The sequence below is a fragment of the Corvus cornix genome, chromosome 1 (genome assembly GCF_000738735.6).
Source record: "Corvus cornix cornix isolate S_Up_H32 chromosome 1, ASM73873v5, whole genome shotgun sequence".
NCBI classification, from domain to species: Eukaryota; Metazoa; Chordata; class Aves; order Passeriformes; family Corvidae; genus Corvus; species Corvus cornix.
This window is the reverse complement of record NC_046332.1, coordinates 397,667-410,124: the sequence shown is the minus strand read 5'-3', so window position 1 is coordinate 410,124 and position 12,458 is coordinate 397,667.

The window sequence follows — 12,458 nt, the reverse complement described above, 5'->3', positions numbered from 1 at the left end:
GAGGGGAATAAAGGGGAAGACAGCTGGGGGAAATGCCAACAGCACAGCTCCAGAAGCCAAAGAGTGCAGAGCAGCCCAGGTTTTCTGAATGTTCAGGTGAGAGACATCCAGCAGAAGGGCTGTGCTGTCCAGAGCTGCTTAGGGTGGAGGCACAGGGCACAGACTGCTCTAACCCTGCCAGGATGAATTCCTGCTGTGAGGTCACTCAGTGTTTGCCTCAGTGGGGCTGCCCTGGGCACTGCTGGTCACAGCTCTCAGAGGAAACAAAGGAAAAGCAGCACCTTCTGGGAGCAAGGCACTGCCACAGAGTCCTGTTCCACACGTGGGACAGAGAACTCGGGGAAAGGCTTAAATCCCAACCATGGCAGTGGGGCTTCCAGCGCAGGGGGAGAAAATCCCTGTCAAATATTAGAAAAATACATTTGGAGGAGGAAAATAGCCCAAGGAACAGAGTGTCCTGCACACATGGCTTTGTGCAATACACAGAACAGGAAGAAGCTGTGGATTTAATCACTCTTCTCTCAGCAAAATGGTTTATTAATCCAGGACTGAAATCTGTGGTTTCACTTGGCTTACAATAACTGCAGTATTTCTGTTATCCTGCCCCAATCCTCCTCCAAGCTAAGTGAAGAAGGACAAACAAAGCTGGATATGCCTGTGGATGTGAGATTAAACTTGCTAAATTATAACTCTCCTGGTGGGCAAACTCTTTTGCTGCTGGAGTCACAACAATGAGTTTATCTAGGACTTAAAATACAGGGAAATTATTGTTTATTTGTTAGCAAATTTTTTATTATTTGTTTTACACATGAAAGGATCTACCCTTTGAATTCCCTAGAATGCAAATGGCAAAGTAGGTGTCAAATTTAGGTCTAAAACTGTGTCTTCTGCAGGGACGCCTTCCACTAGGCCAGGTTGCCCCAAACCTCATCCAGCCTGGCCTTGGACACTTCCAGGGATGTGATTCTGTGATTCTGTGACTGTCTGCTGGGTCATTCCGACTCCTACCCCACCCGTTGTTCTTTTTTTTTTTACAGAGGTCAGGCTTTACCTGCCCAAATTCACTCAGTTCCAGCACATTTATTCCTGCTTCTTCAACAACTCCCCACAGGGAGTGGCAGGGGCCCAGGCTGCCCAGTGTCAGTGCTCCCTGCTGTAATGGAATCTGATTTTCACTTTGGCTTTCTGGAGTGAAATATAAGCAAAAGTTTCACTTTTGAGGCGCAGAAAGGGCCCACTGTGGTGAAATTATCATTAAAATGTTAAAAAGTTCTTCTGCTCCACGAAAACCACAGCCTGCTAATTTACATATTAATAGCATAACTTAATGCTCGAGAAGATAAAAACTGCAATCTTTGGCCAGATGCAGAGAATTAATTACAGCAAGTGAAAGGAGCCGATGAAAAGCACAAAGCAAGCCCTGAATATTCTGAAAGAATCTTGTTGTCAGTCAAGTTTGAGAGTGTAGAGAGGAAGAGAGAATTGTTTTGTTGTTGCAGGGCTTTAGAGAGAGCCTGGACAGATATTTAGGATGTGCTGTCCCTTTGAGCCACAGTACCAAAGCAGATAGAACAGATAAAATGGAACACACAAGGCCACTAAAGCCACAGTGCTGAGCTCTTTATCCACCTCAGAGGCTGGAAAGCTGTAAAAGAGCTCAGCCTGACAAATAAAGAGCCTGATGAAAGGAGAAACCAAGCCCTGCAGAAGGTAAACGATTTGTTGAAGAGGAGTGAAACTGATGGGATCACCCGGTCTGGCACAAAATAGAAGTGCAGGGTACTCTCAGAATACTCGGTTTTCCTGAATAAATAGTTGCACTGGGAATCTGGGGGGCTGAGATGTATGGTTTGACAACAGACAGACAAGATGTATTGCATGGTAATGCTAAAAGCAAATATAGCAAATAAATATTCATATGTACCCATGAAATATGGGTGTAGGGCTTTAGCTACAACAGGGGCAGGAATTAAATCTTTTTTAACAAGGACTTGAGTCTATTGAAAGGTGGATTTTGGTTTCAGTCCTTAGTGAGGCTGATTGATCTAGACCTTAGCACACTTCCTGTGGCTCACAATTGCATTATGGCCACTGTTAAATGCGCTTCTGAAGAGAAATAAGCAGCAATTTGAGTTTATTCAACTAAACACATGATTCCTGTTCTTGCAATCAGCTTGAAGAATAAATCAACCACTTCCTACTGAAATTTAAGGGTTGTCTGCTATAAAGGAGGAGAGCTTTTCATAGTTTGGCTGTTGTGGAGAATGTTATGACTATTTAAAGAGATTGGCTTTTCTGCCCTTCCCCTGGGCCGTCCTACTTCCTCCATTAATTAGAGATCAATTAATCACGTTGTCCAAAACTGGGGACAAAAGTAAACATTCTAGGGCAGTGCAAATGCAGCACTGCAGCTATTGTAGAATCGCTGTATTGAACAGCCTCTAGCCCAACCACAGTTTGAGTTATTTCCTGTGATGGTACCACTACCTCAGGTCTTCCATAAATCATTTGGTTCCTGACTTTCACCAAAACATGACTTTTTCTTCAGCTGAAGGGATCACATCCAGCAAAACCAGCCCCTGGCCATTTCTTTTGTGTGTTTCCTTCTTTTAATATGGGATATTAGTGTTCATCTTGGAAGTGTTACTGTTGGCATTAACTGAGATTTTCCCCATAGAAGTTCTAGGAACTACACTTGCCACCACAGACAACGTAGGGAAACACGGCAGCATCAAACCCCGTTAAACAGATATTTTCCGCTCTCCTTCTCCTGAAAATCACTCTGTGCAGCTCTTCTCTCTGCCTGTCCAGCTCCCCCAGTATCTCTAGTACCTGTCAGCCAACTTCAATCCTCTTCCACAGGGGGTCAAACCTCAGAGAGAAATGAGTAACAACAGACTGCAGGGAAAATGCTGAAAGGGAGTAAAAGAAAAGGACAACATAATTGCACGATTTTAGAAATCCCCACATGTACCTTAAAGGGAGGGGTGGATTTTCAGTCGCTTGTTAGGGAAGTAAACACACAGTGAGTAATCTGTGCTTGCTCATGTCCTTCTAATCTTTGGGAGAGCTCCATGTCCAGCAGCACTTGGTCCACCAGTGATGCGAGAGATTGTGCAGTCTGGGAAGAGTTTTTAGACAATGGGAGGTTATTTCCGTGTTTGTGACCCCTGGGGCAGGTGTGTGCATGAGCATGGGTGAGGGCTCACGAGGATGTTCAGAAATGCTGGAGAAGGGACGCACCCAGCACTGAGCCCAGCAGGCCTGCAGGGCATTGTCCATCCCAGCAACCAACCTGACACCTCCAGGGCTCCTGGCAGCTGACCCTGGGTAACTCGGACTGGGGCTGACATGTCTGATCTTAAGAGATCAGCTGGTGACAACAAGAACCTTTCTAAGGGCTCCAGTAACCTCTGCCCTTCCCCTCACTCCTCACCAGGAGTGTCCTCAGCAAGCGCAGCATTGCTCTGCCAGCCCTGGCACCCCGGTGGCTTTGGCCCACCCTCAGGGACTGTAGGGATGTTTTGGCTGTCTGTGTGAAGTGGCAGTGGCCTGCAATGCCACAGGAAGGCAGGTCAGCCACGGAGTTCCGAGCAGGCTGTGCTGGAATACAGTTTGTTGTGGGCACTGCTCAAAGGCAGATTAGCCAGTGGTTCCTTCTTGGCAGGGAAGGTTTCCAAACCCTTTTGTTGTGGGTGCAAACAGCTTTTGGGTGCCACACAAACCACTGCTGCGTGTGGTGAGCCCAGGGAGAGGAAATCACTGCTGCTGCCAGAGACAGGGCTGTGGCAGCCAGCACCTCATCACCTTGCACACATCCCTTGCTCCACAAACTCCAATTCCTGATGATTTCTTGGATAATCACTGCACTTCCCTGCTTCAAGAGATATGCACTAAAGCTGGGAAGTGGAGGGAAGTGGTGTTGGAGAGAAGGCACATCCTGGGGCAGCAGCACAGACATGTGGAAACCTGCACAGTCCCTCTGCTCACTGAGAGCTCTGGAACCTCTTGGAATTCCAGAATCATTTAGGCTGGAAAAGACCTTGGGGATCATCGAGTCCACCCTGTGGCTGATCCCCAGCTTGTGGGGCTTTTGGATGCTTCAGTGAGAGACCAGGGCTCGGGTCAGCCTGTACAGTCTGGCCTTGCAGAAAGCACTCAGTTAGCAGCACCCTTTGCCTCCACACGTGGAGTTTGTGTCACCAGTTTCTGCTGAATCCCGGCAGAGTGTGACAGGGTGTGAGGGAATGTTTGTCAGGGCCTGGAGGTGATTTCCTACCCCCCAGCACCATCTGGCATGACAATGGGAACTCCGAAGGAATGAACATTGCTCTGCCAGTCACTCCCCCATCAGACAGGAGGTGGAATGCTGATGGACTCATCACCTTTGTCACCTGGCAATCAGGGAGCACTTCGTGGCTACCGAGACCCAGATTAAGAAGTGGGTGACAGAGATTAATGCACTGTTCACTTTGACTGGTGCTGATGCAGGGAACAGGTGGGTTTGTGGTTTCTATTTTTGAAGTGTCTTTTTTGCACAGAAGTGTTGGATTTGTCACTTAAATTGCCGCGAGCTCTTAATTTTTCCCTGTTGTTCCACTAGAGAAATGTTTACATTAAAAAAAAAGAGGGGGTGCTGAAGGGAACTGCGTGATGTGTTCATCGGTACACAGATAGTGTTTGATTAAAATTACACCTCATACAACTCTCTCAGCAGCAGGATTTGTTCTGGTGTGCAGGGAGGTGCTTTGAAGAGCAGCATCACTGGCACAGACCCTGGTCGAGCTCGCTGCCTCAAGTGCCTGGCAGCAGAAAAGCCCAAGCACAGCAAAGTTTACTTTTCTGTAGTGCCTTGGATTTCCCACTGTTCAGGTGATGACACATTCGAGTGAGGAGCCTTTTTGGAGGGACAGGGAGATGTTGAGGTAAAAGAATAAAAAGCCTAAAGGTATAATTAGCTCCCTCTTTCATTTTTAACGGGCTGAGATCTCAGGTAACCATTTGTGCTCTGCTTTTGTTCTGGTGCAGACAAATGAGTTCAATACAGCATTTGCTCTTTTTCCCTTAATTGTTTTTAAAATGAGGCAATTGGTTGTATTTACTGTCACCGAGAACACACTGGCTTCAGTCCCTTCTGATCCCTGGAACAGACCAAACTCTGGGGGTGTACATGGCTTGTTAACCCTGCTGTCACAACCCTTTCCCCAGCTACTTCTGCTCCTTGATGTTGCTAAAAACAAAATATTTGTGCTTTTGGATACGTTTGGTTTGTCCTCATTGTCAGCTGGAACATTTTCTGCAAGTGGCAACCCAATACAAGAAGCACGACAGAAATCTCCAGCTGAAAATGTCCTTCCCTGCCCAGTGCATTTCTCATTTTCTCTTCTCTTTGCCATAAATCTATGCCAAAAGTAGCCATAAAATGTCAAGTCAGTCTTACTCAGACTCTGAAATCAGGCAAGCAAAGTGTATAAATCAGAGAGCATTTCCGTGCCAGAGACGAAGGCAAGGAGCTGTTTATTCGGTGGGTCAGCCCTGTCCCAGCTTTCCAGGATGACGCAGGACTCCCCTGAAAAGACCTCTTGTGCCTTTCCTAAAGGCTGCTTGCAGCCACTCGGGAGGACACAGTCGAGCTCCCACGCCTGGCTGGGTCAGGCCTCACGCTGATTTGCAGGAGAGCTGTGACATTTCTGAACACAAACTCATTTAGTCTTAATGCCCCTCACACCTCAGGACTGAGGGCCGCGTGCATTTATTTGTCTCAAAGCCTGTCTGATTTCTCTCTCTGCTGTAATGAAGTGTTTTGCTAAGCCATTGTTTTTACCATAAATATATTCCCGTGGCTGCATCTTTGTAGTGGATGATTTGCTCCAGAATCTTTTCTTTTCATCTCAGAGATGAATATACATTTCGGGACCAGGTTTTGAAATACCAGCTTGCTTCAGGAAACTTCTTATGACCAAGTCTGGGAAGCCAGCACTAAATCACTTCTGTATATTTTATTTCCCAAGGAATCAGACCCACTTTGTTTATTATCTCACAAAACCCCAAGCAGAATGTAAAAACCAGGACTGAATCAGAAAGGAGCATTATAAAAATACTGAAGCTGTCTTTCCCTGGCAATGGGGAAATACATTCCTTTGCTTTAATATGAAAAAGAAATGATACGATGGTAAAGAAATAAAACCAAAACCAACTCAAGAGTCTGAGAGGAAAGCTGATGTCTTCACAAACAATTCGAGGGGTGAAGCCACAGGTATGAACATCTTTGCAATGGGTCTGACTGTCTGCACTGCCTTTGGTGCAGAGCCCAGGGAGCCTGGCTCCTGAAACACACAGGGGTCTGCACGAGCCTGAACTGTGGGGGAAAATGCCAGGTTCAAGGGGGAATGTGGGCTAGGCAGCTCGGGAAGGCTGCACCTTCCTAGTACCTCAGCAGTGGGGAAGGGAAGAGGGCACCGTGCGGCCGGGAGTTTGGGATAAAGGGAGGCTGTGCCCTCTGGTACCTGGAGAGAGAAACCCCGCGGGCTGTGCCCTGGTGGCCTCTCTCCCTTGACTCCAATAAAGTTGCAGGGCTCCTCTGTCTCCTTTTTGGACAGAAACCTCAGGCGTTGGTGGATTTTCCTGACAACTGGGAGCTCGTCCGGGATCCTTCCACCGTCCGGCACGTGGCGAGAGGAGCTGGAGGCGCCTCACCCAGTTTCGGTGAGCAGCTCCCTTCGGCGCTGGCCGACACCGGGCATTGATTGGTACCCGAGACTGTCCAGGAGAGAGATGAGAGGTGGCCCAGGGGGATCTGTGAAAAGTCCACAGGGAAGGACCACGGGACATGGATGCCCAGAGGGGGCAGTAAGGGAAAGTCAAGAAGGGTCCTGGCAAATCCCACCGGTGAGTACAACTTCAGGGAGTAAAACATGGCAGGGCGCCCTGGGTGGGCAGCAAAGGAAAGTCGAAAAAGGGTGTCGGCCACAGGGATGGCAATCCCAAAATACTTCTGAAGGGAGAATGTTGAGATGGTTTGCACATTGTTCCAGAGGCAGCTCAGGACATGGACGCCCAGAGGGGGCAATAAGAGGCACTGAGAAAGGGTCTCGGCAACCCGCCCCCAGAGCGGGCAGTGTGGCGTTGGTTTGGGAAAGGACTGGCCAAAGGGGAGTGTGGAGAAATCTGGCTCGGGCACATAGCAGTGGGAGGCTGTGTGGCAAGGAGAGAACAGTGAGGACTCGCAAGTTCTCTGCCTTGTCTTCAGCACATGCAGTCTGATACAGGGCCAGCTGCAAGCATTTTGTATTCCCAGCTGCCAGGATAAGGAAAACAGGGAGGCATTGTTGCTACAGCCCACCCCTCCCTGGGCCCTTATGGAGCCAGGGTGGAGGATTTGGGTTTGCCCACTTTTTACTCAGGACTTAAGGGGGTTTCTCTATGGTGAGGAGTGTGAGGCCAGGTGTGGAAGGTGGGATTGGTAGCACGGGCTGGGGCCTGTGGGAGGCGCAGGACCGAGCTGAGGCTGTGGGGCGGCCGGGGCCCAGCGCCGGGCGGTGCCTGACCCCAGCACCCCCCGGGCAGGGGCTGCAGTGTCCCCCGGCCCCACGAGGCTGCGGGATATTCCGTTCACCTGCGCATCCCTGTGGCACCGTGGCTGTGCCCGCCTGTCGGGACCTGGCGCTTTACAGAGGTTGTGGTGCTGGGAGAGCGGCCCGGGGGCCAGGACGGGTGTGCTGGGGAGTTCTGGGCACTGCGGCTGGACAGGGAGCGGCTTTGGTGTGCCAAAAGTGTCACCAAAGGCTGGCCCGATGTAAGAAGGGATTTTGTTTGGGTCACTGGGGAGATGAGTGATTTTGCAAAGAATTTGGTGGCTGTGGGAGGGTGAGAGCCCACAGGCAGCGGGAGCAGGGGCTGGAGAGGTGGCCGAGTGGGCCCTTGCAGGAATTGGCTAGAAAGGCACCTCAGGGATATGAAAGATATGAAAGGAGGGATGAGGAGAAGGTAAAGGTACAGGCAAGGATTACGGCACAGATTTTACAACCCCTGACGGGAAAAGCGCAGGGAGCCCCAGGAGCAAAGGGAAGGGGGCGGCCGCCAGGACAGCGATTGGGAAGGCATCAGTGTGCCGTTTGTAAAAAAGAGCACTGGAAATGGATTGTGAAGGGTGTCGGGATCTGCTGTTGTACCAGGGCTCACCACACTGCAGCCCTTGCTGAACCCTGAAGTGTGTTTCCTAGCAGGCACGGGAACTTGTCTGTCTCATTGGAATTTTATGCCAAAGGGGGAGCAGTTGTCCAGATGCTCTTTTGCTAAGTGGGAAAGACGAGCAGGTGCACTTTATTCAGCCACTGCTGGTGACTGTGTGTGTGTGGATGGGAATTCCCACCGTGGGCGTTACCTTCACAGCTGCCTTTGCCCATTCCCTCCAAACACATTGCACAGGGCTGGGAGAGGCCAGGAACAATGAGACATGGGCACTCAGTTGGCTTGTGCCCCACTGAGCTGTTTTATGCTTTTTCTCTGTTTAGCAGTATTCATCACTTTTGGGGTTTTTAAACTCAGTTTAAGATTCTGCACTGACTGTGTGCAGCGAAACTGAAGGGCTACCATGAGCCAGGTGAGTTCTCTGGCTTGCTCAGATCCTGCTGCTGAGGAGCCAGCGCCTTGAGAAGAGGATGGATGGATGGACCAGGCTGGGAGGGAAGCTGGGGGAGAGTCTGCTCCGCATCCCTGCCCCTGCCAGCCTGATTATGATGTGCTGCTGCGGGGTGCTGCACGCTGCTCCTCCCTGAGAGAAGAGGGTGCAGAACCTCGGGGGCTGCTTGAGGTCACCCTGCTAGGAGTAACTTGAGGTCATTGGAGTCCTGTAGGGGTTACTTGAGGTCATTTGGGGTTTGTCAGGGTCATTGGAGTCCCTGCTAGGGATTATTTGAGGTCACTGGAGTCCCTGACCAGGTTTACTTGAGGTCATTTGGGCTTACTTGTGATCATTGGTGTCCCTGACTGGGGTTACTTGAGGTCTTTTGGGGTTTCTTCAGGTCATTGGAGTCTTTTTAAATTGATCCAGGGGTTGCTTGAGGCCATTTGGGTTACTTGAGGTCGTTGGGACACCTTTATCAACCTAGAAGTGAGACAACGCACACTTGGGAGCTAAGCTCAGCGTGGGAGGTGGTGGACAAGGGGACCTTTCTTTGGAGGCCCCGGGGGCAGTTCTGGGCAATGCCCCCGAAAGCCGCCCACGCGGGGTGGCTTGGGGTGACTTTATGATGTGTATCCCATATCGCTGCCCTATGCCCAGAAATTAATTTTTGTGCTTTTTCCAATCAGTTTGCAGCTTGTTCAAGGTCACAGAGAGAGAGAGAGACTTTTTTTCAGCTGCGGCAGGAGAGCGAGAGGGAAGGGAAGCACCCGGCTTGCTTTCCTTTCCAGCCAGCTTTCGGCAGGTTTTTTTCCTCAGCTCCTTTTCCTTCGGAGAGTTGAACTTTTGTTTTCCTGGGACTTCGCTTTTTGCCCTTTTCTCTCTGCTGGACGGTTTCAACATCAGAATACATCGGGAGGAATTTCCACCGAGGCCTTGGCCCTGGAGGTGGGCCCACCACGACCCAGCTCCGAGGAGGGGGAGAGAGATCTACAGAAGGACTCTGAATTTTCCCCCAGGTTTCTCTCAGCAGAGCAAGAGGTTTTATTATTTAGCATCATTGTCCTTTTCCTGTGTATTTATTAAATAAATAGTTTTTATCTCTTTGTCTTTCCTTCGAGGACAATTTATTTTTTCCCGAAGCTGGTGGGGGAGGGGTGGTTGTAGCCTGCCTTCTCTCAGAGGATGTATTTCCAAATTTGACCAAACTGGAACACGGGGTGAGGACAGCTTGTGTAAGTTCAGCCAACTAGCCTAATTGACCAAAAGCACCAATCAGGAGGATGAAAGGGGATTCAATTTCCCCCCCCAGGTCGAGCCCCTTCTCTGGAGCCTGCCCTTGGTTCTCACTGCACTTGGTTCGTGAAAATGAAACCCAAAGAGCTGCTCTCAGCCCTGGTAGCCAGGAGGAACCCAGGCAGCACAGGGGCCCTGGAGCGTGTTTTCTCTCTCTGCCTGGGGAAAGGGCACGGAAAACTACTGGGAAAAGGAGCCGATAGCACAGCAGGGCGCAGAGCTACAACTGTGTGTGCAGAGAATGCAGAGAACTTGGAAAGGGAAAGGAAAAAGGAAAAACAAACACAGCACCAATTGGAGTCCCTGTGGGGGTTACCTGAGGTCATTGGAGGCTGTGTTAATTGATCCAGGGGTTACCTGAGGTCGTTTGAGGCCCTGACCGGGGTTACTTGAGGTCACTGGGGTCACTTGAGGTCATTTGAGGCCCTGACTGGGGTTACTTGAGGTCATTGGGGTCACTTGAGGTCACAGGGGTTACTTGAGGTCATTTGAGAATTTTTCGTTTGATCCGGGGTTACTTTAGGTCATTTGAGGCCCTGATCCAGGGGTTACTTGAGGTCATTGGGGTCACTTGAGGTCATTTGAGGCCCTGACCGGGGTTACTTAAGGTCATTGGGGTCACTTGAGGTCATTTGAGTCTTTCCTTATTGCTCTAGGGGTTACTTGAGGTCATTGGAATATTTTTTATTGATCATGGGATTATTTGAGGCCATTTGAGGCCTTTAGCAGCGTTACTTGAGGTTACAAGGGTGTTTGAGATCATTGGAAGGCTTTTTAAATACATCCAGGGTTGCTTGAGGTCCTTTGGGCTGACTTGGTCAGGAAGCCAGTTAGCACAGGCGCTGCCTTTGGACTTTGCTGTCCAGAACATCCACCCAAGGACTGCAGAGACAGCAGAGGCAGCAGCCAGGACAGCTGGGCACACGTGGACCCAGCACATTCATGTGAAGGTCTCCAAGCCTGGAGATTTGGCCTTCCCCGGTGGAAGAAAGGGATTGCTGGGCTAACATGAGCCACCTGTGCCTGCTTTATTGTCTGTGTTCCCTTGCTGCCCCTGCTGCAGGGAGCAGCCCTGGAACAGCCAGGAGGGGCTGTTCCCACTGTTCCAGCTTGTTAAAAAGGGCTAAGGCAACAATAACTAGGGCTTGTGAAGACAAATGGAGAAATGAGAAGAGGAAGGGTTGAGAGGAAAGATGTGTGCTGATGTCCTCACAAACAATTCGAGGGGTGAAGCAGAGGGTGTGAACATCTTTGCAATGGGTCTGACTGTCTGCACTGCCTTTGGTGCAGAGCCCAGGGAGCCTGGCTCCTGAAACACACAGGGGTCTGCACGAGCCTGAACTGTGGGGGAAAATGCCAGGTTCAAGGGGGAATGTGGGCTAGGCAGCTCGGGAAGGCTGCACCTTCCTGGTACTCAGCAGTGGGGAAGGGAAGAGGGCACCGTGCGGCCGGGAGTTTGGGATAAAGGGAGGCTGCGCCTCTGGTACCTGGAGAGAGAAACCCCGCGGGCTGTGCCCTGGTGGCCTCTCTCCCTTGACTCCAATAAAGTTGCAGGGCTCCTCTGTCTCCTTTTTGGACAGAAACCCCAGGCACTGGTGGATTTTCCTGACAAGTCTGTGCCTTTATTTCAAATACACAGCAAGATGGCAGCTGGACACATTTGTTTCCAAAGTCACCTTGTCCTGCAACCACCAAACATGAAAGCATACAATAGCATCAGGCTACTACACCCGAGATTGACCCACGATATTTATTCAGCTCTTTCAATCAGCCCAGGGAGGCTGAAGGCTCTGCCAGTTGTGCCTGTGAGCACAGAGCACCAGGGCAGCTTCCACCCTGCCCTCCTCCAGGAGAGCAGAGCTGCAGCATGCAGAACCTTTCAGTCACATTTTAGTCAACATTTTAGTCACCCCTGGCCCATCCACAGCAAGTGACAGCCTCAGCCCAGGCCTTTCCTTGCCAGAGAAAAGTGCAGTCTGGAGTGATTATTCCCACCCTCTTTCCTCCACCACAGAGTGTGACCAAGCTCTTCCTCCAGGGCCCTCCTGGACCCCCCTTCCCTAAAAGGCCTTGCTGCTCTACTCGTGTTCCTGAGCAGCCTCTCCTCACCTGTCTCACAGAAGGACACGTTCAGCCATCCAAATAAACTCCAAGAATCCCCTCAGACACTCGGGGTTCCTGGAGACAGGATCTGGCTGGATATAACCCAGCCTTGGGCACAGGGATGTGTCCCAGCTCCTCCATCACTCCCCTCAAGCCAAACTTTGCCTGTTACCCTCAGAAAACTCATCAACAGCAGCAGTTCAGTTTAAAATTCAACTGCAGGGTTTTTTGCTGAACTCTTACAGCTCCATTCTCCTGCTCCCACTCCCAAACTGCAGCTCCTGAGTCAGTTCAGAGCATCTGAGCAGGGGAAGGAAGAGGAAAAACTCTGCATCCCTTAGCAGGCACAAATGCACCCATTCAGTGCCAAATGCCTTCCTTGCACACAGAGACAAAACATCCACTAATCCTCTAAATGGGCTTTTCCCCACCAGAA